The following is a 26,199-nucleotide window of genomic DNA, read 5'->3' on the forward strand; positions in this document are numbered from 1 at the left end:
CTGCAGGTTCATGTCGGCGCTTGGTTCGGTGCTCCGGCAGCGGGGGCGGCGAGTCCTGCTCTTCGTCTTCCTCCTCCTCCTCACTAGACTCTTCCACCGTTTCCCCGCTGTCGGAGACATACTCGGCGCTCTCCACGCTTCCCTCTTGGCTGCCCTCTTCCTCCTCCTCGGCCGGGTTCCCGTTCGAGACAGGGGAAAACCAGTTGGTCCACTTCTGCATAGAATACAGTCGGCGGCATCAGACGCCAGGCAGAAATTCAAGAAAGCAATAAAACTAAGACAGATACGTGCACTCGACAAATGGTACTCACCTAGTTCGGAGGGGGATTCTCCACGCAGAAAGCCCTCACTCGCCGAGACCCTCTGGGGTTCTCACAGGCACCTGTGATCTGGAGCACCCACGACGCCACCTTCTCCTCGGTCACAGCCAAGACGTTGGTCCAAGTGGAGTCTTCAGGCCCCGTTTAGTGCCACATGGCGTGGTCGCGAGCCTGCAGTGGTTGTATGCGCCGACCGAGGAATAATCTCCAGCAAATCTATGCCGGTGACTCCCCTTTTGACGACATCTGCGAGTGCGTCGACCAGAGGCTGGATGTCGACCTTCTCCGCCTTCGTGAGCGCAAGCTGCTTAGGCGGAGCGGGTCGATCTAAGCTAAAGGGAGGCAGCCCTGTTGTGGCATTCGGGCAGGCGACGTCCTGGCAGTAGAACCACGTCGACTGCCAGTTCCTAACCGACTCCATCAACTGAAGGGCAGCATAACTACTCCTACTCTTCTTCTGGAAACCTAAGCCTCCGCAGAGCTGGAGAAGGTGTGCCTTATCATTCGACTGGTGAAGTCGTTTGATAGTTTGGGATCTAGTAGAGAAAATATGTTTGAACAGCCCCCAATGGGGAGGACAGCCGATGAAGCACTCGCACAGGACTATGAAAGCAGAGAGATGAGCTATAGCATTCGGGGGAAAGTGGTGAAGCTGCACCCCGAAGTGGTTCATAATGCCTTTGAAGAAAGGATGCGGGGGCAGAGAGAAGCCTCGATATACGTGGCTGAGCAGCAGGACGCGCTCCCCCTCCCGCGGCGCCGACTCGATCTCATTCTCCGCCGGAAGCCTCCACGACTTGTGCACGATCATCCCGTGCTCCACCAGCTGCAGCAGATCCCCCTCCGTCACCTTGGAGGGGAGGAAGTCTCCCTGGATCCACCCCGCCGGCAATGCTCGCCGCCGCCGCCGAGCAGGAGCTGTCGCCTTCACCTTCTTCTTCTTCGCCTCCAGCTTGCTGGTCTGTCCCTTGGTCATGGCGGAAGCTGAGGGTCCGTGAAGGAGAAGGAAAAGGAGGAAGCTTGGGTGCGCAGGGGAAGGCGAGAGGAGCGGAGCAAGCAAAGGCAAGAGATCCGGCGAGCGTAACGAGAAAACCCTCGCCGCTGGGGTTTAAGTAAGGTTCCAACTGTGTCACTGGCAGGTGGCCCCGAAACCTTATCCCCCGACCAACCGCGGTGATATCAGTGGAGAAGATGAAGGCGTGAGAATCGAGGCGTCAGGCGCTACTCGAGCGCGATGGCGTCATCCCCGCTGAGCGCGCGGTAACCGAAATTTGAGGATCCCGGAAAATCCGCCGCTGTCAATTGACTGGTCACGTCAGGAGATGCCGCGGAAGCACTCGGTTTCCGACAGTTTGTTTCGCAACCACTTCCACTCGGGTCATTGATCAGAGAAGATAAAATGGATTGAGGCAAGCAACGCCAAAGTCACATCCGTTCCAGTGGGATCCAAACTTCGAGCATCGCTTCGTCGTTCCAACCCCAATCCATTCGGGGACTAATGATGGGGTTATAGTCCTAGGGTAGGGTCATAGGCCTGCCCTAAAGGTCCAACCCAAGGACTACCCCTCACAAGGGACAAGGCCCTTAGTCAGCTCCGACTAAACTAAGGAGTTCCATTCATCCAGTCGGTAACAGATCCTCGACCGTCCAGTCGAAGATTAGCATTCGGAGTTTATTAAACTAACCGACTGGATTCCACTCTGTGCATCGTAACCCCCCTGGAGGGAAACGGTTATACGTTTCCATATGCCTTAATTAGCATTTAAGATGTACATTACCTGTAACGTAGACATTTATTCGCCACTACTCCAGCCCTGTGCACCGAACCGTTGTGGAGGGCAGCGCACTCTATATAAGCCACCCCCCCTCTGGTGCAGGGGTTATCAATTCACTGTATTCGATATTCCACTCGACAACAAGCTCCCTGAGCACTGAGACGTAGGGCTATTACCTCCACCATAGAGGGGCCTGAACTCATACAACCTCGCCGTAGCTAAGGCTCTGCCCATCCCTTTCGTACCCTACACATCTACTGTCAGGCTTATACCCACGACAGTGAATGCTGCAGTTTCTGATGCGTATCCCCAAAATGATAGCGGTAAGTCGGTAAGAGACATCATAGATCGTACCATATCTAATAAAGTGTGATTACGACGTTCAGACACTCCGTTGCGTTGCGGTGTGCCAGGCGGCGTTAGTTATGAAACGATTCCACACTTCCTTAGGTGTGTGCCAAACTCGTGACTCAAATATTCTCCTCCACGATTAGATCATAGACATTTAATTTTTCTGTCACGTTGATTGTCAAACTCACTCTAAAATTCCTTGAACTTTTCAAACGTCTTAGATTTGTGCTTCATCAAGTAGATATACCCATACCTACTCAAATCATCGGTGGGAGTGAGAACATAACAGTAGCCACCGCGAGCTTCAACGTTCATTGGACCACACACATCAGTATGTATTATTTCCAATAAGTCGGTTGCTCTCTCCATTATTCCTGAGAATGGAGTCTTAGTCATCTTGCCCATGAGGCATGGTTCACATGTGTCAAATGATTCAAAGTCAAGAGACTCTAATAGTCCATCAGTATGGAGCTTCTTCATGCGCTTAATACCGATATGACCAAGGCGGCAGTGCCACAAGTATGTGGGACTATCATTGTCGACCTTACATCTTTTGGTATTCACACTATGAATATGTGTAACATCACGATCGAGATTCATCAAGAATAAACCATTCACCATAACCATAAAACATATCACTCATATAAATAGAACAACCATTATTCTCTGACTTAAATGAGTAGTCGTCTCGCATTAAGCAATACCCTGATACAATATTCATGCTCAAAGCTGGTACTAGATAACAATTATTAAGGTTGAAAACTAATCCCGACGATAGATGTGGAGGTAGCGTGCCGACAACGATCACATTTACCTTGGAGCCATTCCCGACGCGCATCGTCACCTCGTCCTTGGCCAGTCTCCGCTTATTCCGCAGATCCTACTTTGAGTTGCAAATGTGAGCAACATCACCGGTATCAAATACCCAGGAGCTACTACGAGCGCTGGTAAGGTACACATCAATAACATGTATATCACATATACCTTTAACATTGCCGGCCTTCTTGTCCGCTAAGTATTTGGGGCAGTTCCGCTTCCAGTGACCCTTTCCCTTGCAATAGAAGCACTCAGTCTCAGGTTTGGGTCCATTCGTTTTCTTCTTCCCGGCATCTGGCTTACCGGGCGCGGCAACGGCTCTGCCGTCTTTCTTGAAGTTCTTCTTACCCTTGCCCTTCTTGAAACTAGTGGTCTTGTTGACCATCAACACTTGATGCTCTTTCTTGATTTCTACTTCTGCAGACTTGAGCATCGAGTACAACTCGGGAATGGTCTTCTCCATCCCTTGCATGTTGTAGTTCAGCACAAAACCTGTGTAGCGTGGTGGGAGAGACTGGAGGATTCTCTCAATTATAGCATCATCCGGAAGTTCGACTCCAAGTGAAGTCAGACGACCATGTAACCCAGACATTTCGAGTATGTGCTCACTGACAGAACTGTTCTCCTCCATCTTACAGCTAAAGAACTTGTCGGAGACTTCATATCTATCGACACGGGCATGAGCTTGAAAAACTAGTTTCAGCTCCTGGAACATCTCATATGCACCGTGTTGCTCAAAAACGCCTTTGGAGCCCCATTTCCAAACTGTATAACATGCCACACCTAACGAGAGAGTAGTCATCACTCCGCGTTTGCCAGACGTTCAGAATGTCCTGGGCTTCTGTGGGAGAGGGAGGGTCACCTAGCGGCGCATCAAGGACATAAGCCTTTTTAGCTGCTTCAAGGATGAGCTTCAAGTTGCGAACCCAGTCCGCATAGTTGCTACCATCATATTTCAGCTTGTTTTTCTCTAGGAATGCGTTGAAATTGAGGTTGACGTTGGCCATCTACAATATTTATATAGACAACTTTTAGACTAAGTGCATGACAATTAAGTTCATTTAATCAAATTAAGTATGAACTCCCACTTAAATCGACATCCCTCCAGTCATCTAAGCGATACATGATCCATGTTGACTAACCCGTGTCCGATCATCACATGAGACAGACTAGTCATCATGGTGAGGAACTTCATGCTGATCGTATTCAACCATATGACTCATGTTCGACCTTTCAGTCTCTTGTATTCGAGGTCATGTCTGTACATGCTAAGCTCATCGAGTCAACCTAGGTGTTTCGCGTGTGTAAATCTGGCTTACACCCGTTGTATGCGAATGTTAGAATCTATCACACCCGATCATCACGTGGTGCTTCGAGACAACGATCCTTCGCAACGGTGCACACTTAGGGGAATACGTTCTCGAAATTTTAAGAGGGATCATCTTATTATGCTACCGTCGTTCTAAGCAATAAGATGAAAAACATGATAAACATCACAATGCAATCATATAGTGACATGATATGGCCATTATCATCTTTGCTCTTTCGATCTCCATCTTCATGCATCGCATGATCATCATTGTCACCGGCGTGACACCATGATCTCCATCATCATGATATCCATCATCGTGTCTCCGTGAAGTCGTCACGCCAACTACTACTATCACTACTACTATAGCTAACCGTTAGCAATGAAGTAAAAGTAGTAAGCACATGGCTTTGCATCTCATACAATAAATTAAGACAACTCCTATGGCTCCTGCCGGTTGTCATACTCATCGACATGCAAGTCGTGAAACCTATTACAATAACATGATCATCTCATACATCATACATGCAACATCACAACTTTGGCCATATCACATCACATGTCAAACCCTGCAAAAACTAGTTAGACATCCTCTAATTGTTGTTGCAAGTTTTACGTTGCTGATTTGGGTTTCTAGCAAGAACGCTTTCTTACCTACGTGACAGCCACAACGATGATATGCCAAAGCTATTTACCCTTCATATGGACCCTTTTCATCAAATCCAATCCGACTAGAGTAGGAGAGACGCACACCCGCTAGCCACCTTTATGCACGGTGTGCATGTCTGTCGGTGGAACCAGTCTCACGTAAGCGTACGTGTAATGTCGGTCCGGGCCACTTCATCCCACAATGCCGCCGGAAAAGAATAAGACTAGTAGCGGTTAGCAATTGACAAATCATCGCCCACAACCTTTTGTGTTCTACTCGTGCATATAATCTACGCATAGAAAACCTGGCTCGGATGCCACTGTTGGGTAATGTAGCATAAATTCAAAAAATTTCCTACGCATATTCAGATCTTCCTATGGAGAGACCAGCAACGAGAGAGGGGTGAGTGCATCTTCATACCTTTGAAGATCGCTAAGCGGAAGCATTGCTAGAACGCGGTTGATGGAGTCGTACTCGCAGCGATTCAGATCGCGGTGTGATTCCGATCTAGTGCCGAACCACGGCACCTCCGCGTTCAACACACGTGCAGCCCGGTGACGTCTCCCGCACCTTGATCCAGCAAGGAGGAGGGAGAGGTTGGGGAAGATCTCCGGCAGCACGACGGCGTTGTGTCGATGGAGAGACGAGGTCTCCCGGCACGGCTTCGCCAAGCACCGTGGGAGAGGAGGAAGAAGGGGGGCAGGGCTGCGCCGAGGGAGAGGGAAAACTGTGTGCAAAACAGCCCCAAAACCCCCACTATATATAGGAGGAGGGGAGGGGGTGCCACCCCTAGGGTTCCCACCCTAGGTGGTGCGGCAGCCCCCCCACATGGGTGGTGCGGCGGCCAGGGCAGGGGGAGGGGATGGCGCACCCCAGGTGGGCCTTAGGCCCACCAGCGCCTAGGGATTCCCCCCTCTCCACCTCGTGCACCTTGGGCCTCCTTGTGGGAGGCGCACCAGCCCACTTTGGGCTGGTTTCCCTCCCTCTTTTGGCCCTTGCTATCTCTTGGGGCTGGTGGCCCCTCCCGGTGGACCCCCGAGACCATTTCCGGTGGTCCCGGTACATTACCGGTGACGCCCGAAACATTTCCGGTGTCCAAAACCATCCACCCTATATATCAATCTTTACCTCCGGACCATTCCGGAGCTCCTTGTGATGTCTGGGATCTCATCCGAGACTCGGAACAACTTTCAGTAACCTCGTATAACAATTCCCTATAACCCTAGCGTCATCGAACCTTAAGTGTGTAGACCCTACGGGTTCGGAAGACAGGCAGACATGACCGAGACACCTCTCCGGTCAATAACCATCTGCGGGGTCTGTATACCCATGGTGGCTCCCACTTGCTCCATGATGATCTCATCGGATGAACCACGATGTCAAGGATTCAATCAATCCCCTATACAATTCCCTTTGTCTGTCGGTATAGAACTTGCCCGAGATTCGATCGTCGGTATACCTATACCTTGTTCAATCTCGTTACCGGTAAGTCTCTTTACTCGTTCCGTAGCACGTCATCGTGTGACTAACTCCTTAGTCACATTGATCTCATGATGATGTTCTACCGAGTGGGCCCAGAGATACCTCTCCGTCACGCGGAGTGACAAATCCCGATCTCAATTCGTACCAACCCAACAGACACTTTCAGAGGTACCCGTAGTGCACCTTTATAGTCACCCAGTTATGTTGTGACGTTTGATACACCCAAAGAACTCCTACAGTATCCGGGAGTTGCACAATCTCACGGTCGAAGGAAAAGACACTTGACATTAGAAAAGCTTTAGCATACGAACAATACGATCTAGTGCTATGCTTAGGATTGGGTCTTGTCCATCACATCATTCTCCCAATGATGTGATCCCGTTATCAATGACATCTAATGCCCATGACCAGGAAACCATGATCATCTATTGACTAACGAGCTAGCCAACTAGAGGCTTGCTAGGGACACATTGTGATCTATTTATTCACACATGTATTACTGTTTCCTATTAATACAATTATAGCATAAACAATAGACGATTATCATGAACAAGGAAATATGATAATAACCATTTTATTATTGCCTCTAGGGCATATTTACAACAATCACTTGCATCATTGATCTGTTCATGCATCATATTAGGTTGTGCATCATGTTGTGCATCGTGCGGTGAATATTTGTGTTGATGTTTGTTTCCGGTTTGCTCCGTCTCGATAGAGTTCCGCAAGCGTGTTGGAATGTGAGGACCCGTTCGACTACGTTGGTTCGTCTGTTTCTTGGAGTTGTTCTTCTTCCAAGCGGGATCTCAGGCAAGATGAGCATTTCCCTAGATACCATTACTATCATTGCCATGCTAGTTTTATCGCTTCTATCGATTATGTCTCATTGCCTACCACATGTTAAATATCAGCCTCTCAACAATGCCATGATAAACTTCAACCTGTTCGACCTAGCAAACCACTGATTGGCTATGTTACCGCTTGCTTATCCATATGTTAGCGTTGCTAGTTGCAGGTGCAGTTGCTTCCATGTGATAACATGGGTTCCTTGTCATATCACCATACTAATTCTATTTAATTTAATGGACCTACATACTTGGTAAAAGGTGGAATGCTCGGCCTTTCTAGCCTAGTGTTTTGTTCCACCTTTGCCCCCTTAGTTTTCGGTTACCGGTGTTATGTTCCATATATGAGCGCTCCTAACACGACCGGGGTTGTTATGGGGACCCCCTTGATAATTCGATTTAGATTAAAGCTGGTCTCGCAAGGCCCAACTTTGGTACTACATTTTCCTAATAAGTAATGAACTGCATAGGGAGTAATTAACCCGAGGAAATTTAATCAACCCCTGGGTCAGTGCTCCTCATGAGTGTTGGTCCAAAACAGAGCAGCTTATTAACGCTTCCCGGGGCAACTCGGAATTTGGCGTGGTAACCATCGCTCATCCGTCGTGTCCTGAGAACGAGATACGCGGCTCCTATCGGGATCGTCGACACGTCGGGCGGCCTTGCTGGATTAGTTTTACCTTTGACAAGATATCTTGTTCATCGGGATTCCGGTGATGCTTTGGGTAATCTCAGAGTTGAGGTTTTCCACTAGGGAATCCGACGAGATCACGAGCTTCGTGATTGAGGATTTCTATGCGGCTTGTGGTAATTTGTGATGGACTAGTTGGAGCACCCCTGTAGGGTTAAATCTTTTCGGAAAGCCGTGCCCACGGTTATGTGGCAACGTGGAAACTTTGTTTAACACTAGTTCTAGATAACTTGATGTTAACTTAATTAAAATATGCCAAATGTGTGTGTAACCGTGACTGTCTCTTTCGTGAGTTCCTTCTCCGATCGAGGACACGGTGGGGTTATGTCTGACGTAGGTAGGTGTTCAGGATCATTCATTTGATCATCACTAGTTCACGTTCGTTATGCGTAGATCTTCCCCCCTCTTATTTCTGGTACTCGTAAGTTTAGCCACCAAATATATGCTTAGCCGTTGCTACAACCTCACCACTTAACCTTACCTCACCCATTAAGCTTTGCTAATCTTGATACCTTTGGAAATGAGATTGCTGAGTCCCGTGTGGCTCACAGATTACTACAACACCAGTTGCAGGTACAGGTAAAGATTACTTGACGCGAGCGCGTTGATTGTTCATTTGGAGTTGCTTCTTCTTCTTCTTCTTCATTGATCTAGGATGAGCTCCAGGCCGACAGCCTGGGATAGCAAGGATGGACGTCGTCTTCTTTTATCGTTTGTTTTCGTCCGTAGTCGGACCCTGCTCTTACTCTTGATGATTATGTAATGTACTGAAGTGACTCTGATGTAGCTTGTGGCGAGTGTAAGCCAATTCTATTTATATATCTCTTCTTTTCAGTACATGTACTTGTAACGATATCCATTCTTGCGACACGACGAGATGCGCTTCTATCCCTGACGAGGCCTTCGTGCCAAATTGAGGATAGGGTCGCATCTTGGGCGTGACATGCCATCTACGAGAGGAGATTTGGATCTACGTACCCTTGTAGATCGCACAGCAGGAAGCATTAACAAACGCGGTTGATGTAGTGGAACGTCTTCACGTCCCTCGAACCGTCCCTTGATCCGTCCCACAATCCGTTCCGATCTAGCGCCGAACGGATGACACCTCCGCGTTTAACACACGTACAGCTCGACGATGATCTCGGCCTTCTTGATCCAGCAAGCAAGAGGGAGAAGTAGATGTGTTCTCCGGCAGCGTGACGGCGCTCCGGTGGTGGTGATGATCTACTCCTGCAGGGCTTCGCCCGAGCTCTGCAGAAATCCGATCTAGAGGTAAAACTATGTGGTCTAGGGTTGAGTTGCACGTGGCAAAAGTTGTCTCAAATCAGCCCTAAAACACCACTATATATAGGAGGGAGGGGGAGGGCTAGCCTTGAGGGACAAGCCCTCAAGGTGCGCCGGCCAAGGGGAGGATGAGGACTCCTCCTCCAATTCGGTTTGGGAAGGAGGAGTCCTCCTCTTCCTTCCCACCTCCCTCTTTTCCCTTTTTCTTTTATTTTCCTTTGGTATTTTCTCATGTGGCGCCATCGGCCCCTTTGGATGACTCCACCAGCCCACTAAGGACTTGTGGCGCCACCCTAGTGCCTTGGGCTCACTCCCGGGTGGGTGGGCCCCTCCCAGTGAACTCCCGGAACCCATTCGCACTCCCGAAATTGCCAGAAACTTTCCGGTGACCAAATGAACCATCCTATATATCAATCTTCGTTTCCGGACCATTACGGAAACCCTCTTGACGTCCGTGATCTCATCCGGGACTCCGAACAACATTCGGTAACCACACATATAACTCAACTATAATAAAACATCATCGAACCTTAAGTGTGCAGACCCTGCGGGTTCGAGAACTATGAAGACATCCCCCAAGGCACTCCTAAGTCAATATCCAATAGCGGGACCTGGATGCCCATATTGGATCCTACATATTGTCTCATGATCTTATCGGTTGAACCTCAGTGTCAAGGATTCATATAATCCCGTATGTCATTCCCTTTGTCCTTCGGTATGTTACTTGCCCGAGATGTGATCGTCGGTATCCGCATACCTATTTTAATCTCGTTACCGGCAAGTCTCTTTACTCGTTCTGTAATACAAGAACCCGTGACTTACACTTAGTCACATTGCTTGCAAGGCTTGTGTGTGATGTTGTATTACCGAGTGGGCCCCGAGAAACCTCTCCGTCACACAGAGTGACAAATCCTAGTCTTGATCCATACTAACTCAATGGACACCTTTGGAGATACCTGTAGAGCACCTTTATATTCACCCAGTTATGTTGCGACGTTTTATGCACACAAGGTATTCCTCTGGTGCCAGTGAGTTATATGATCTCATGGTCATGGGAACAAATACTTGACACGCAGAAAACAATAGCAATAAAACGACATGATCAATATGCTACGTTCATAGTTTGGGTCTTGTCCATCACATGGTTCTCGTAATGATGTGATCCAGTTATCAAGTGACAACACTTGCATATAGTCAGAAAACCTTGACTATCATTGATCAACTGGCTAGCCAACTAGAGGCTTGCTAGGGACATTGTTTTGTCTATGTATCCACACATGTATCTATGTTTTCATTCAATACAATTATAGCATGGATAATAAACAATTATCTTTAAACAGGAAATACAATAATAACTATTTATTATTGCCTCTAGGGCATATTTCCAACAGATAGGGCTACTGGTCGCCGAATCTGCTTTGTAGGGATCTGGTGGGGGTGGGGCTCGTCGAAGCTGCTTGTTTGGGGCGGATTAGCTCGTCGACGCTAAAGTGTTTTGGGCGAGGTTTGTGGGCAGATGCACTATGTCAAAAGGAGCTCGTCCATTACTACAAAAAACCTGATAGGTAGAGGCTTAACAGTAGCGCGGCTAACAAACATGCGCTACTACTACTTTAAAGTAGTGTGGCCAAAATGTGGGCGCTACAGATATCTGTTTAGTAGTAGCACGTGGCTGGGAACGGTGTTGCTACTATCATGGTCCCCACCAAATTTACCGGACTACATGTAGCAGTACGTGTCTCTGGCAGACGCGCTACTGCTAAAGGAATAGCAGTGTTGCTTTTCGATGATAAGCGCTACGGCTATTCTAGCCTTATCCTATCCCCCGCCCGCGTCTCCCTCTCCCTCCACACTCTCTTGTCTCTCTCCCTTACCGTGTGCCCCTTCCCCCGCACTGTTGCCTTGTTGTCGTAAGCCTCCCCCTCGCCAAGATTTAGGGGCATTTGCATGCACTAAATAATAGGAGAGAGGACGAATAGTCATGTCAAGGGTGTCTAAAGAGCAAAATGGGAGGGTTTTACCCACCAATGATGGTCCCCTCGCCAAGATAGTGTTACTGGAGGTAGGAGGGGGCTATAACATGCTGGGGTAGAAATTTGAAGGCAAGGGGAATCTTCTTGGGTCAACTTTGCTTGTCCACAAGTTTATGGTAGAAGGTGTTTGGTGCTGTCCTCGGGCATCAAGGGTATCCAATGGCCTTGAAATTTACCAGGAGTAAATAGTAACACCAATTGGTCTTGCTCACAAATTTCAGGTCATCTGAAGGAATTACATAATGAACCGTATAAATCAACAAAAACATATTTTCTTAGATCTAGCTAAGCTAAAGTATTCTCCTTGATGCACCACTTGGTGTAGTGGCATCATTAGGCTATTATATCATGCGAACAAAGTTTGAGTTCAAATGCATATACTTGACAATGTAAAGTTGCTCAAATTTGGATCTGTATAGAAAGGGTTTCGAGGCATTTGGTGGATCAAACCTATTGGGATTGAGATGAAACATGGCAAGATCATCACATATGGCATATGCGAAATGCTAAAATTTTCTTGGATTTATTTGACAATATTTCTCATATAAATATTTCAAATACTTAAAATATCCAGAAAGGGTTTGGATGATTTTTTCCAATATTTTGAACGTGACCATGTAATGGAACTCATATATATGGACAATATATGTCCACTCAGTTTCCCTAATTTTTCTTAAATATTTGTGGAAGATAAAATTAGTTTTCCCCTATAAAAGAACATTTCTGGTTTTAGAAAATGGCATTTACATAAAACAGAAAAATAACTTATAAATAATATTTTTGTGGTTTTGGGAAGTATTATATATAATAGTATCAAAACAAAATATTTGAGGCAAAATACTTTCCCTAATTTGAGGACTTGTATTACAAACTTCAATTCAGGTGATTTTGAAAACCTAAATCAAATAAATGCTTTTTGGTAAATATATTTTTGTATAAAAATAATTTTAGGTCCTATACACATGGCATGATCATCGGGCAAAGATTTGGATCAAGGAGATGAGTTTTGACAGTAGGAGAATTTTCTGGAATTAAAGCACAAGCAAGCAAACAAACAAACAACAATCAAGTCAGGCATCATTTGCACACAAAAGTTTTTGTTGGCCTTAAATTTTGAGCGTAAATAACTTACTCATGTGAGTCAAAACACATGGTGCGACAATCATAATGATAATGAGTTCTTATTATTATGATGGTGGGTTACGTAGTAGAGTGTGTTAGAATGATGAGGAGTTGTTATATGACTCACTGATGATGATGATGAGTTGTTATTACGATGATGAGTTTTTATATGACTATGATTATGAGTTATTATTATTATTATTATGAGTTGTTATTATGACCATGACGAGTTATTATATCAGTGGGTGAAAGAAATGTGGTTTAGATTCAAATGGATGGATCCATCCATTTGAATTCTATTAATTGCTAATGTACAAATTTTTGCATAAGTGTGTATAATATAACACAAAACAGAATAAATAAGATATGAACTAATAGTAGTAGCGCATGTCAGCACAACATGCTGCTACTAAGGGACTTGTCAGTAGCGCCTTTGTAACCCATGCTACTAATAACAGTTAGATGTAGGACCCTAGCAATAGTGCAACCACCCGCGCTACTACCAGGACCAAAACTCGCGCTACCACTAGGGTTTCCCTAGTAGTGGTCAGTGTTATAGTGTTGGGTGAGGTTGGGTTTGTCGGGGTAGATGCCCTGCATTTTGGAGTGGTGGGGGTAGGTTGTGATACTCATAGGTTAGGTGGTTGGCGGGCTGACATATTTGTTCACCGGTCTAGGGAAATGCTAGATTTTTGTGTAGAAATGGAGATTTTATTCTTGATTTAGTGTAGCAACATCGTAGCTTTTATTGTTGTACATTAGGTAGCCTTTTTAGTGCAGCAACAGAGGAACAACATTTGTATATTCAATAGAGTCTTCTTTGCTATTTTTTTAGATTTATGTAGTGTAGCATAGACTTTTCCCTTCTTCAGATTTGTTGTATATACGGTCGGACATTTCGAGGCATGTTTTCATCATGGAAATTTCTAGGTTAGACAATTTCAGACATGTTTCATCATGGGAATCCTTTTATCTATATCAGTGTAACAACAGTCATAGCTACATGTCATTTCGAGCTAGCATGTTACGTTATGGGTTTTTTAGTGAGTGATGCAAATGGTGTGTAGTGGTGTTTTATCCCCGAGTGGTGTGTTTATTCCACTATTATTGTTGCTTATGTTTATAAAAAATACTTTTCTTATAATATTAGCATGTGTGTATTTCTCTTTTCCATTTTCTGCATAGACTCAACAATGGATGATGGGGAACGTACTGATGGGTCTTTCTCATCACGATTTTCCGCCTCCCGGTTATATACGACACAAGCTTTTGGGAGATGGTGCTAATAAGTGGGCAGTCATAAACATGTGCAACTTTGAATAGATGTTTAGTATGGCCTCATTCACTGTACCACATGCTTTCATAGACTCGTTGATCATGAAAATTGACCCAGATCAGAGCATAGACAATATGTTCCTGTTGCATTGCTTTTCTTCTCAATCATAGCTCATTATCTTCTTTCTTTGACGAGTTAGAGAAATTTATCTTTTGCTATTTCTTTTGTTCCTTTCTAGTCATAAAAAGAAGACTATACTTTATTTGAGAGACATGGTACAAAAAAATCCCATCTAGCAGAAGTTCAGTGGAGGTGTTGAAGAGGAATGAGCCATGAGCTGCCTAGCATCTATCGATCCGAGTCAAGGGCTCCAATCAACCGTTGCATCATTGTGCTTTACGATTCAAGTAACAATGATGTTGTGACCATAGAGAGGACTAGGTTCCTATTGTGGGTTCGTGTAATACCTCGAGACCGACACTCTAGATGCCTTGTAATTATTTCGAGTTCGATCATATGATTAATTTGTTTGTCGCATTCATGATTACATAATTCACATTGCATTGACACTCCTTTGTCGTCATTTTTTCTCAATACCTGCATTCGTTCGTAGTTGCCGCTTCTCCCCGTTCTCGTCGTTTACTATTTCGAGACCAAACACACTTGCACGCGACATCTCTAAAGTATTATTTTATAAGTGGGAATAACACATTCTTGGAATGAGTTGAAAATTGGCGTGCGATCTTAATACATTATAGTTAAACCGTATACTAAATTTCCTTGCATTCAGAGCTCGTTTGATACCCCAACAGATAAACATATAGCGACACTATAGCCGGATAAATTGGAGATGTTTTTATTGTTTAAAAATGTTGTCGGGTGATACGTATCAAACGTATCTATAATTTTTGATGGTTTCACGCTGTTATCTTGCCTTCTTTGTATGTTTTATGTACCTTTTTATATCTTTTTGGGACTAACTTATTAATTCAGTGCCAAGTGCCAGTTCCTGTTTTTTCCGTGTTTTTGACTCTTTTCAGATCTAATTTTGGAACAGAGTCCAAATGGAAGAAAAACCCAGAAATGATTTTTCCCGAACGGAAGAAGTACAGGGGGATTTTGCGCCAAGCCAGGTGGGCTCCAGGGAGCCCACAAGCCCCCACTCCGCCACCACGGGGGAGGCGGCGGTGGGCAGGCTTGTGGCCTCCCTGGCCGCCCCCTGACCTAGGTCTTTGGCCTATAAATTCTCAAATATTCCGCTAAAAATCAAGGGAGCCTCGAAAATACTTTTCCGCCGCCGCAAGTTTCCGTTTCCGCGAGATCTCATCTGGAGACCCTTCCCGGCGCCCTGCCAGAGGGGACTTTGGAGTTGGAGGGCTTCTTCATCATCATCATCGCCCCTCCAATGACTCATGAGTAGTTCACTTCAGACCTACGGGTCCGTAGTTAGTACCTAGATGGCTTCTTCTCTCTCTTGGATCTTCAATACAAAGTTCTCCATGATCTTCATGGAGATCTATCCGATGTAATCTTCTTTGGCGGTGTGTTTGTCGAGATCCGATGAATTGTGGACTTGTGATCAGATTATCTATGATATATATTTGAGTCTTTGCTGATTTATTATATGCATGATTTGATATCCTTGTAAGTCTCTCCGAGTCTTGGGTTTTGTTTGGCCAACTAGATCTATGATTCTTGCAATGGGAGAAGTGCTTGGTTTTGGGTTCTGCCATGTGGTGACCTTTCCCAGTGACAGTAGGGGCAGCAAGTCACACATCAAGCAGTTGCCATCAAGGGTAAAAAGATGGGGTTTTTATTATTGGTTTGAGATTATCCCTCTACATCATGTCATCTTGCTTAAGGCGTTACTCTGTTCTTACGGACTTAATACACTAGATGCATGCTGGATAGTGGTCGACGTGTGGAGTAATAGTAGTAGATGCAGATAGTATCGGTCTACTTGTTTCGGACGTGATGCCTATAGAAATAATCATTGCATAGATATCGTCACGACTCTGCACAGTTCTATCAATTGCTCGACAGTAATTTGTTCACCCACCGTCTACTTGCTTTCATGAGAGAAGCCACTAGTAAACACTACGGCCCCTGGGTCTATTCACATCCATCGTTTACAACTCCGCTTTTACTTTGCTTTGTTACTTTGTTGCTTTCAGTTCTCACTTGGCAAACAATCTATAAGGGATTGACAACCCCTTCATAGCGTTGGGTGCAAGCTTTTGTGTTTGTGCAGGATCTTGAGATACTCCTCCGCCGGATTGATACCTTGGTTCTCAAACTGAGGTAATACTTACCTCCGCTGTGCTACATCATCCTCTCCACTTCGAGGAAACAACAACGCAGAAGGATTCCTGGTGTTGTCAACGTGCCCATTTCTGGCGCCACTGGAAGGTCTTTTGTGCAGCAGCATAACGGACATCAGAAGCATTCCTGCGCCATTGCCGGGTATCCCTTTTGAATCATCATCGGGCTGCTTGTCTTCCCTATCCTGCAATCCCAGGGCCTATCTACACAACCTATACTAGCCCACCTACCCTCCCCCTCAGATATAGGTCATCCGATCGATGACGATTGAACGTCTCTGAAATAGATAAAAACCAACCCTCAAGACCCCTATCTATGAATAAACAGCTTCACGTGCCAGTATGGGACAAAAACCTAGCCCCTTGCCTCCCGTAATCTATAGTGCTACCACCCCACCTTGATTTCAGCATGAACCAACCCTGTTCGCTACATGGTGTGTCGCCAGCCAGCCAACCACAACCTACGTAGGAGCCACCACGTCACCCCCTTCCTCGCCTTCCTGCTCCCACGCTGCCTACCTCTACCTTGTAGGACACCGCCCGTTGTCGGCCACCAAACTATTGGAAATATGCCCTAGAGGCAATAACAAATTAGTTATTATTATATTTCCTTGTTCATAATAATCGTTTATTATCCATGATAGAGTTGTATTGATTGGAAACTCAAATACATGTGTGGATACATAGACAACACACTGTCCCTAGTGAGCCTCTAGTTGACTAGTTCGTTGATCAAAGATGGTCAAGGTTTCCTGGCCATAGGCAAGTGTTGTCACTTGATAACGGGATCACATCATTAGGAGAATCATGTGATGGACAAGACCCAAACTATGAACGTAGCATATTGATCGTGTCGTTTTACTGCTATTGTTTTCTGCATGTTAAGTATTTGTTCCTATGACCATGAGATCATATAACTCACTGGCACCGGAGGAATACCTTGTGTGCATCAAACGTCGCAACGTAACTGGGTGACTATAAAGGTGCTATACAAGTATCTCTGAAGGTGTTCGTTGAGTTAGTATGGATCAAGACCGGGATTTGTCACTCCGTGTGACGAAGAGGTACCTCGGGGCCCACTCGGTAATACAACATCACACACAAGCCTTGCAAGCAATGTGACTAAGTGTAAGTCATGGGATCTTGTATTACGGAACGAGTAAAGAGACTTGCGGGTAGCGAGATTGAAATAGGTATGCGGATACCGATGATCAAATATCGGGCAAGTAACATACCGAAGGACAAAGGGAATGACATACGGGATTATATGAATCCTTGACACTGAGGTTCAACCGATAAGATCTTCGGAGAATATGTAGGATCCAATATGGGCATCCAGGTCCCGCTATTGGATATTGACCGAGGAGTACCTCGGGGCATGTCTACATAGTTCTCGAACCCGCTGGGTCTGCACACTTAAGCTTTGATGATGTTTCGGTATAGTTGAGTTATAGGTGTTGGTAACCGAAAGTTGTTCGGAGTCCCAGATGAGATCCAGGACGTCACGAGGAGCTCCGGAATGGTCCTGAGGTAAATATTAATATATAGGAAGTCCTATTGTGGTCACCAGAAAAGTTTCGGGCTCATCGGTAGTGTACGAGGAGTGCCGGGAGGGGTGCCGGGGACCATCGGGAGGGGTGTCACGCCCCAAGGGGTCTCATGGGCTATGGGAAGAGACAAACCATCCCCTAGTGGGCTGTAATAAGTTCCCACTAAGGACCATAAGGTTTGAGAAGGAAAAAACACAAGGTGGAAAGAGTTTCCAAGTGGGAAGGTGGAATCCTACTCCAAGTAGGATTGGAGTAGGACTCCTCCAGCTCCAATTTCGGCCAAACCTTGAGGGTTTGAGGCTGCCTCCTCCCCTCCCTCCCTCCTATATATACTAGAGGTATTGAGGGTTTTTGAGACACAACTTTGCCACGTGCTGCTCGACCCTATGCCACGCAGTTTTTCCTCTAGATCGTATTTCGGCGGAGCTTAGGCGAAGCCCTGCCGGAGTAGATCATCACCACCACCGGCGAGCCGTCACGCTGCCGAAGAACTCTTCTACCTCTACTCCCCCTCTTGCTAGATCAAGAAGGTGGAGATCGTCATCGTGCTGTACGTGTGCTGAACGCGGAGGTGCCGTCCGTTCGACACTAGATCAGGAAGGATCGTGATGAAGTTCGCGGGACGCATCGATGAAGTTCGCGGGACGCATCATGATGAAGTTCGCGGGACGGATCGTGATGAAGTTCGTAGGACGGATCGTGATGAGATAGTACGACTACGGCGATCTGAATCGCGGAAATGTTCCACTACATCAACCGCGTTATATACGCTTCCGCTTAGCGATCTACAAGGGTACGTAGATCTAATCTCCCTCTCGTAGATGATCATCACCATGATAGGTCTTCGTGCGCGTAGGAAATTTTTTGTTTCCCATGCGACGTTCCTCAACACAAACCTCCACCGGTGACCACCAAGTAGTCCAACAACCATCATCTACAAGATGTAATCAACACAACTAGTAACCCACAAGTACCAATCTGAGGTTTTGAGACAAGGATTGAATACAAGAGATGAACTAGGGTTTTAGATTAGATGGTGCTGGTGAAGATGTTAATGAATATTGGTTCTCAACAACGGAGGAAACGTTGGTGATGAGGATGGCTTCGATTTCCCCCTCCCGGAAGGGAATTCCCCCGACAGGATCTCTCGACCGAAGAGCAAAAGGCCCCTGCCCAGGTTTTCGCCTTGAGATGGCGGCGCTTCGTCCCAAAAGTTTGCCTATTATTTTTTCTAGGTCAAAACACACCATATAGGAGAAGAGGGACGTGAGAGGGCCAGCAGGGGGCCCACAAGCCATCAAGGAGCACGGGGGGGGGGGGGGGGCGGGGCACACCCTGTTGTCTTGTGACCTGCACGTGGCCCCCTGTTTTATATTTTTGGTCCAATAATTCTTAAATATTCCTGAAAAATTCTCCGTGAACTTTCAGGTCGTTTGGAGTGTGTTGATTTTTCCGCCTTTCTCTCGGTTTTCCGGTCTAGAATTTGAGTTTCCTGATATTTCCCTCTTTGTGATGTACCTTGCATATTCAGAGAGATAGAGCATAAGAATTTTATGTTAATAGGGAATAATGGACAAGAACAACACAAATATCAATAAAGAATCATGATGCAAAATGGATATATCACCCCCCCCCAACTTAGACCTCGCTTGTCCTCTACCAAAAGCCGAGCTCCTAAATAATGGCCACATGATTTGAGAGGGAGAAATCGATAAAAAAATATGGACATGAGAGCATCATGAATAATAGCATAACAGAAAGTACTTTATCATATATCTCCTCGTAAACAAGTAAGAATCCATTCACAATTATTGGATTATGAAGCATAAACTTTATTGACAAACAACACACTATGTTTTCAGTCATTGGGACAATAATAATTCATCATATTTAAGAGGAGAGTCTATGTAAGAGCTTTCTTATTAGGAAATTCACATACTCAACTTTCATTTAATCTTCAATGATTGCTCACGCTCAAGACATATTTTTGGAGCTCATGTTTCTGTGGGACACATTGGAAGATAGGGGCTTAAATGATTTGCCACCCAACTTATTTATCTCAAGGATAATGTCAACAATAATAAATCATGATCATCTACATCCACTTGGATATATAAGTCCATATCTTTCCTCAACACATGATGCTTGCCACCATAGAGTTAATAGGTAGGAAGAGGAATAAACTTTGTTGACTCACGCACAGGAGTGAACTCTTGAAGATAAAATGTAGGCCGTTCGTAGAGGGACGCAGAGGTTGTCATGCGCTTTTAAGTTTTTGGATGTGCAAACTCTTAGTGCAAAGGAACGTCACTTTATATTGCCCCTTGTGATTGCAAAGTTTATTATACACTCTGTCGCTTTTATTTCTTTGCCATCAGAAGATCGTACAAAGCTTATTTTCCCTTGCAATAAAAGATCATACATATTTAAGAACAATTTTTATTGCTGATGCACCGATGATAACTTACTTTAAGGATCTTATTCAATCCATAGGTAGGTATGGTGGACTCTCAAGGCAAAAAACTTTGTTTCGGGGTGGTAAAAGAGTTTGTCGTAAAGGGTTACGTTGATGCAAGCTTTTTCACTAATCCAGATGACTCTAAGTAGTAAACCGGATTCGTATAGTGGAACAATCATTTGGAATAGTTCTGAATGGTGCATGGTGGAAGTATCTATAGGAAGACATAGACATTTGTAAAGCACACACGGATCTGAAAGGGTTAGACCCGTTGACTAAAACCTCTCTCACAAGCAAGACATGATCAAACCCCAAAACTGTATGGGTGTTGGATTCATTGCAATCACATTGTGATGTGAACTAGATTATTGACTCTAGTGCAAGTGGGAGACTATTGGAAATATGCCCTAGAGACAATAATAATTTGGTTATTATTATATTTCCTTGTTCATGATAATTGTCTATTATTCATGCTATAATTGTATTAACCAGAAACCGTAATATATGTGTGAATATATAGATCACAATGTGTCCCTAGTGAGCCTCTAGTTGGCTAGCTCGTTTATCAATAGATGGTCATGGTTTCCGGGTCATGGAATTGGATGTCATTGATAATGGGATCACATCATTGGGGATGATGTGATGGACAAGACCCAATCCTAAACATAGCACTAGAGCGTGTTGTTCGTCTGCTAAAGCTTTTCTAATGTCAAGTATCATTTCCTTAGACCATGAGATTGTGCAACTCCCGGATACTGTAGGAGTGCTTTGGGTGTACCAAACATCACAACGTAACTTGGTGATTATAAAGGTGCACTACGGGTATCTCCGAAAGTGTCTATTGGGTTGCACGAATCGAGACTAGGATTTGTCACTCCGTGTGACGGAGAGGTATCTCTGGGCCCACTCAGTAATTCATCATCATACTGAGCTCAGTGTGACTAAGGAGTTAGCCACGTGATGATGTGTTACGGAACGAGTAAAGAGACTTGCCGGTAACGAGATTGAACAAGGTATGGGGATACCGACGATCGAATCTCACGCAAGTATCATACCGACAGACAAAGGGAATTGCATATGTGATTGATTGAATCCTTGACACCGTGGTTCATCCGATGAGATCATCGTGGAACATGTGGGAACCAACATGGATATCCATATCCTGCTGTTGGTTATTGGCCGGAGAGATGTCTCGGTCATGTGTGCATGTCTCCCCAACCTATACGGTCTACACACTTAAGGTTCGATGACGCTAGAGTTGTAAAGGGAATAGTATGTGGTTACCAAGGTTGTTAGGAGTCCCGGATGAGATCCAGGACGTCACGAGAAGCTCGGGTATGGTTCGGAGGTAAATATTGATATATAGGAAGTCCTGTTCTGGTCACCGAAAAAGTTTCGGGCTCATCGGTAGTGTATCGGGAGTGCCAGGAGAGTGCCGGAGGACCCCCGGGAGGGGTGTGACAACCAAACGAGTTCATGGGATGTTATAGAAGGTGGACCAGCCCTTATTGGGCTGGCCAAGGCCTTCCCTAAAGGCCCATGCGGCTAGGGATAAGGAGATAAGGCAAAAGGAGTTTTAAAAGGAAGGGATGGACTCCTCCCTAGCTTGGCCGAACTCCTCCTCCTTGGAGGAGGGGACAAGGCAGCCCTCCCTCTCCTCCCCCTATATATACTTGAGGTTTTGGGATTTTTGAGACACGATAATTCATCTCTCTCCCACGCGCAACCCTACCTCTCTCTTCTTCCTCCTCCGCAACGCTTGGCGAAGCCCTGCCGGAGAACCACATAGCTCCACCATCACGGCACCGTCGTGCTGCCGGAGCTCACCATCAACTTCTCCTCTGTCCTTGCTGGATCAAGAAGGAGGAGACGTCACTGGGATTTATGTGTGTTGAACACGAAGGCACCATCGTTCGGAGCATAGATCGGAATCTACCGCGATCTGAATCGCTGCGAGTACGACTCCATCAACCGCATTCTGGCAAGCTTCCTCTTAGCGATCTTCAAAGGTATGAAGATGCTCTACAACCTCTCTCGTTGCTGGTTTCTTCATAGATAGATCCTTGCATGACGTAGATTTTTTTTGAAATTACTACGATCCCCAACAGTGGCATCCGAGCCAGGTCTATGCGTAGATTCTATGCACGAGTAGAACACAAAAGTTGTGGGTGATGATTTTGTCAATTGCTTGCCGTTACTAGTCTTATCTTGATTCGGCGGCTTCGTGGGATGAAGCGACCCAGACCGAATTTACACGTACTCTTACGTGAGAGTGCTTCCACCGCCCGACATGCACTTGTTGCATAAGGTGGCTAGCGGGTGTCTGTCTCTCCCACTTTAGTCGGATCAGATTCGATGAAGAGGGTCCTTATGAAGGGCAAATAGCATTGGCATATCAACGTTGTGGATGTCAAGTAGGGTAAGCAGCGTTCTTTCTAGAAACCCTAATCAACCACGTAAAACTTGCAACAACAATTAGAGGACGTCTAACTTGTTTTTGCAGGTTATGCTATGTGATGTGATATGGCCAAAAGGATGTGATGTTACATATGTGATATATGAGATTGATCATGTTCTTGTAATAGGATTCACGACTTGCATGTCGATGAGTATGACAATGGGCAGGAGCCATAGGAGTTGTCTTAATTTATTGTATGAGATGCAATGCCATGTGATTACTTAACTACATTGCTAAACGTTAGCTATAGTAGTACAAGTAATAGTTGGCGTGACGACTTCACGGAGATACAATGATGGAGATCATGGTGTCATGCCGGTGACAATGATGATCATGGTGCCCCGAAGATGGAGATCAAAGGAGCAAGATGATATTGGCCATATCATGTCACTATATGATTGCATGTGATGTTTATCATGTTTTTCATCTTATTGCTTAGAACAACAGTAGCAAAGATAAGATGACCCCTCATTAAAATTTCGAGATATGTATTCCCCTAAGTGTGCACCGTTGCGAAGGATCGTTGTCTCGAAGCACCACGTGATGATCGGGTGTGATAGATTCTAACATTCGCATACAACGGGTGTAAGCCAGTTTACACACGCAAAACACTTAGGTTGACTCGACGAGCCTAGCATGTACAGACATGGCCTCGGATACAGGAGACCTAAAGGTCAAACATGAGTCGTATGGTTGATACGATCAGCATGGAGGTGCTCACCATCGATGACTAGTTCGTCTCACGTGATGATCGGACACAGGCTAGTCGACGTGGATCATGTGTCACTTGGATGACTAGAGGGATGCCCATCTAAGTGGGTGTTCAATAGATGAACTTAATTATCATGAACATTGTGAAATAGGTCTTTGCAAATTATGTTGTAACTTGCGCTACAGCTCTACGGTATTTCATAAGTTCCTAGAGAAAACTTAGTTGAAAGATAGAAGTAGCAACTATGCGGACTGGGTCCATTAACTCAGGATTTTCCTCATTGTTGTGCAGAAGGCTTATATCCTTAATGCACCACTCGGTGTGCTGAACTTCAAGCATGGTCTGTGGATGTTGCGAACATCTAACATACACATTTTTGATAACTACATGATAGTTCAATGCATATTGCTCAAACGACTTAGAATTGAGGCGCTAAAGACGTTTGGAACGTCGCGGGACATATGAGATGTTCCAAGAGATGAAATTGGGATATCATGCTCGTGCCCTTGTTGAGAGGTACGAGACCTCCGACAAGATTCTCTGTCTACAAAGTAAGGGAGAAAAGCTCAATCGTTGAGCATGTCTCAGATGGTGTGAGTGCTAGAGTCACTTTTATCAAGTGGGAGTTAGTCCTCCAGAGGAGATAGTGATGGTTCTCCAAAGTCACTGCCACGAAGCTACTTGTAACGACTAAGATGCGACCCTTTCCTTATTTGGGGGTGAGGCCTCAAAAGGGAAAGGGGCATCTAAATGTTTCACAAGCGAGATAATCATAACATTACATAACTGAAAGAGTGACAAGTAGGGCATACACTTGCCATCTTATAAGAATAAAGCATATAGCTTACAGACACACATTATTCAAAGCATGGTTTAGTCCAGCTACGGACAACATGAAAACAGATAAAGCTATGAAATCTCGCATGCTGGCCCCACGATCACGACCACGGCCTCTAGTACTCCGGATAAGTCACGTACAGTCTGCCAGAGTCCTCATCGAACTCCCACTTCAGCTGGCTGTCATGAGGATCTCCTACATCAGGCGTACCTGTACCTGTGGGTGTTTGTAGTAAACCGTGAGTCACGAGGACTCAACAATTGAATGACCTTGGTATCGAATATAGCCGAGTTAATGGGCGAGGAAGGTTAAGTGTATGGGTTTGCAGCAACCTAAGCACATATGGTGGCTACCTTACGATGATCAGAGTAAACATATGGTGGTCTACACAAGTCGGTCGACCATTAGATTAATCACTAAGTGATCCTGAACACCTACTTACGTCAAACATAACCCCACCATGTTCTCTATCAGAGAAGGGTCTCCGAAAGAGACAATCACAGTTACGCACACAGTTGGCAGTATTATTAGAATTACTTTAAGTTGTCTAGAACTGGATGTTAATAAAATATCCACATTTGCCACATAACCGCGGGCACGGCTTTCCGAAAGATTAAACCCTGCAGGGGTGCTCCAACTAGTCCATTACAAATTACCATAGGCCGCATAGTAATCCTCTATCACGAAACTCGTGATCTCGTCGCATTCCTAAGAGGAAAACCTCAACTTTGAGGAGACCCAAAGTTTCACCGGAATTCCAATGCGCAAGATATATCGCTAAGGTAAGACGAATTTGGCAAGACCTCCCGATGTGTCGACGATCCCTATAGGAGCCGCGTATCTCATTCTCAGGACACGATGGATTGTCCAAACTTCCGGTAGGCCAATCACAGAGTTGGCCTGGTAGCCACCGACGGTTGACAGGTTGGACCAACAGTAATGAGGAGCACTCGCCCGGATTGTTGATTAAATCCTCGGGGTAGCTATTCCCTATGCATTTAATTATTAAGTTGTTAGCAGATTAAATCCAAAGTTGGGTCCTGCCATACTAGCCTTAACACTGTACGATTTATCAAGGGGGTCCCCATAACAATCCCGAACGTGTTAGGAGCGCTCAGTTATGGAATCAAACACCAGTAGCCGAAACTAAGGCGACAACAATGGAACAAATCACCCGGCAAAAGGCTAGGCTTTCCGTTATTTACCAAGTATATAGGCGCATTAATTAAATAGCAGTTGAACATAATGATATCAAAATGCCCATGTTATCACATGGACCAGCTCGCACCTGCAACTAGCAAAGCTATCCATTAGAGGTTGAGCAAGCCTACTTAGCCAAACAATATTTGCTAGGAACGGGAAGTCTTTGGGGTTCATGGCAAGGACAGATGGAATTTGTATCATGTGGTAGGCAGTGAGAATGTAACGATGGAACGTGATTCTAAGCATAACAAAGCTAGAAACGGTGTCAAGGTCAGAGTCATCTTGCCTGTGATTTTTCAGACTCGAACTGCTCTTGTTCTTCCTGCACGAACTCTCCAGAATCCACGTACTTGCTCTCTGTTCCCGATGCTACCCAATATAAGATAACAACAAATAAACACCGGAAAAACATAATGCAACAACCAATATGATGCATGTGTGAAGAAGGAAGCATGCACCACTATTCTAGTCACTTTCACATGCATTAGTTGAGTTGTTTATATTCTGGATAGAACCTCATGTTAATTTATCTTGACATGCATGAACATGGCATAAACATGCGCAACACGAGAAAATGATGCAAAAATATATAAAGAACATTGTGAATGGAGTCTCGGATCAACCGGAAACTACAAAACAAGTTACAAAGGCCTGCGGTTCAAAACAACCACAAACTCAATTAAATGGGCACTCACTGGTGTAACCA

The sequence above is a fragment of the Hordeum vulgare genome, chromosome 4H (genome assembly GCF_904849725.1).
Source record: "Hordeum vulgare subsp. vulgare chromosome 4H, MorexV3_pseudomolecules_assembly, whole genome shotgun sequence".
NCBI lineage: Eukaryota > Viridiplantae > Streptophyta > Magnoliopsida > Poales > Poaceae > Hordeum > Hordeum vulgare.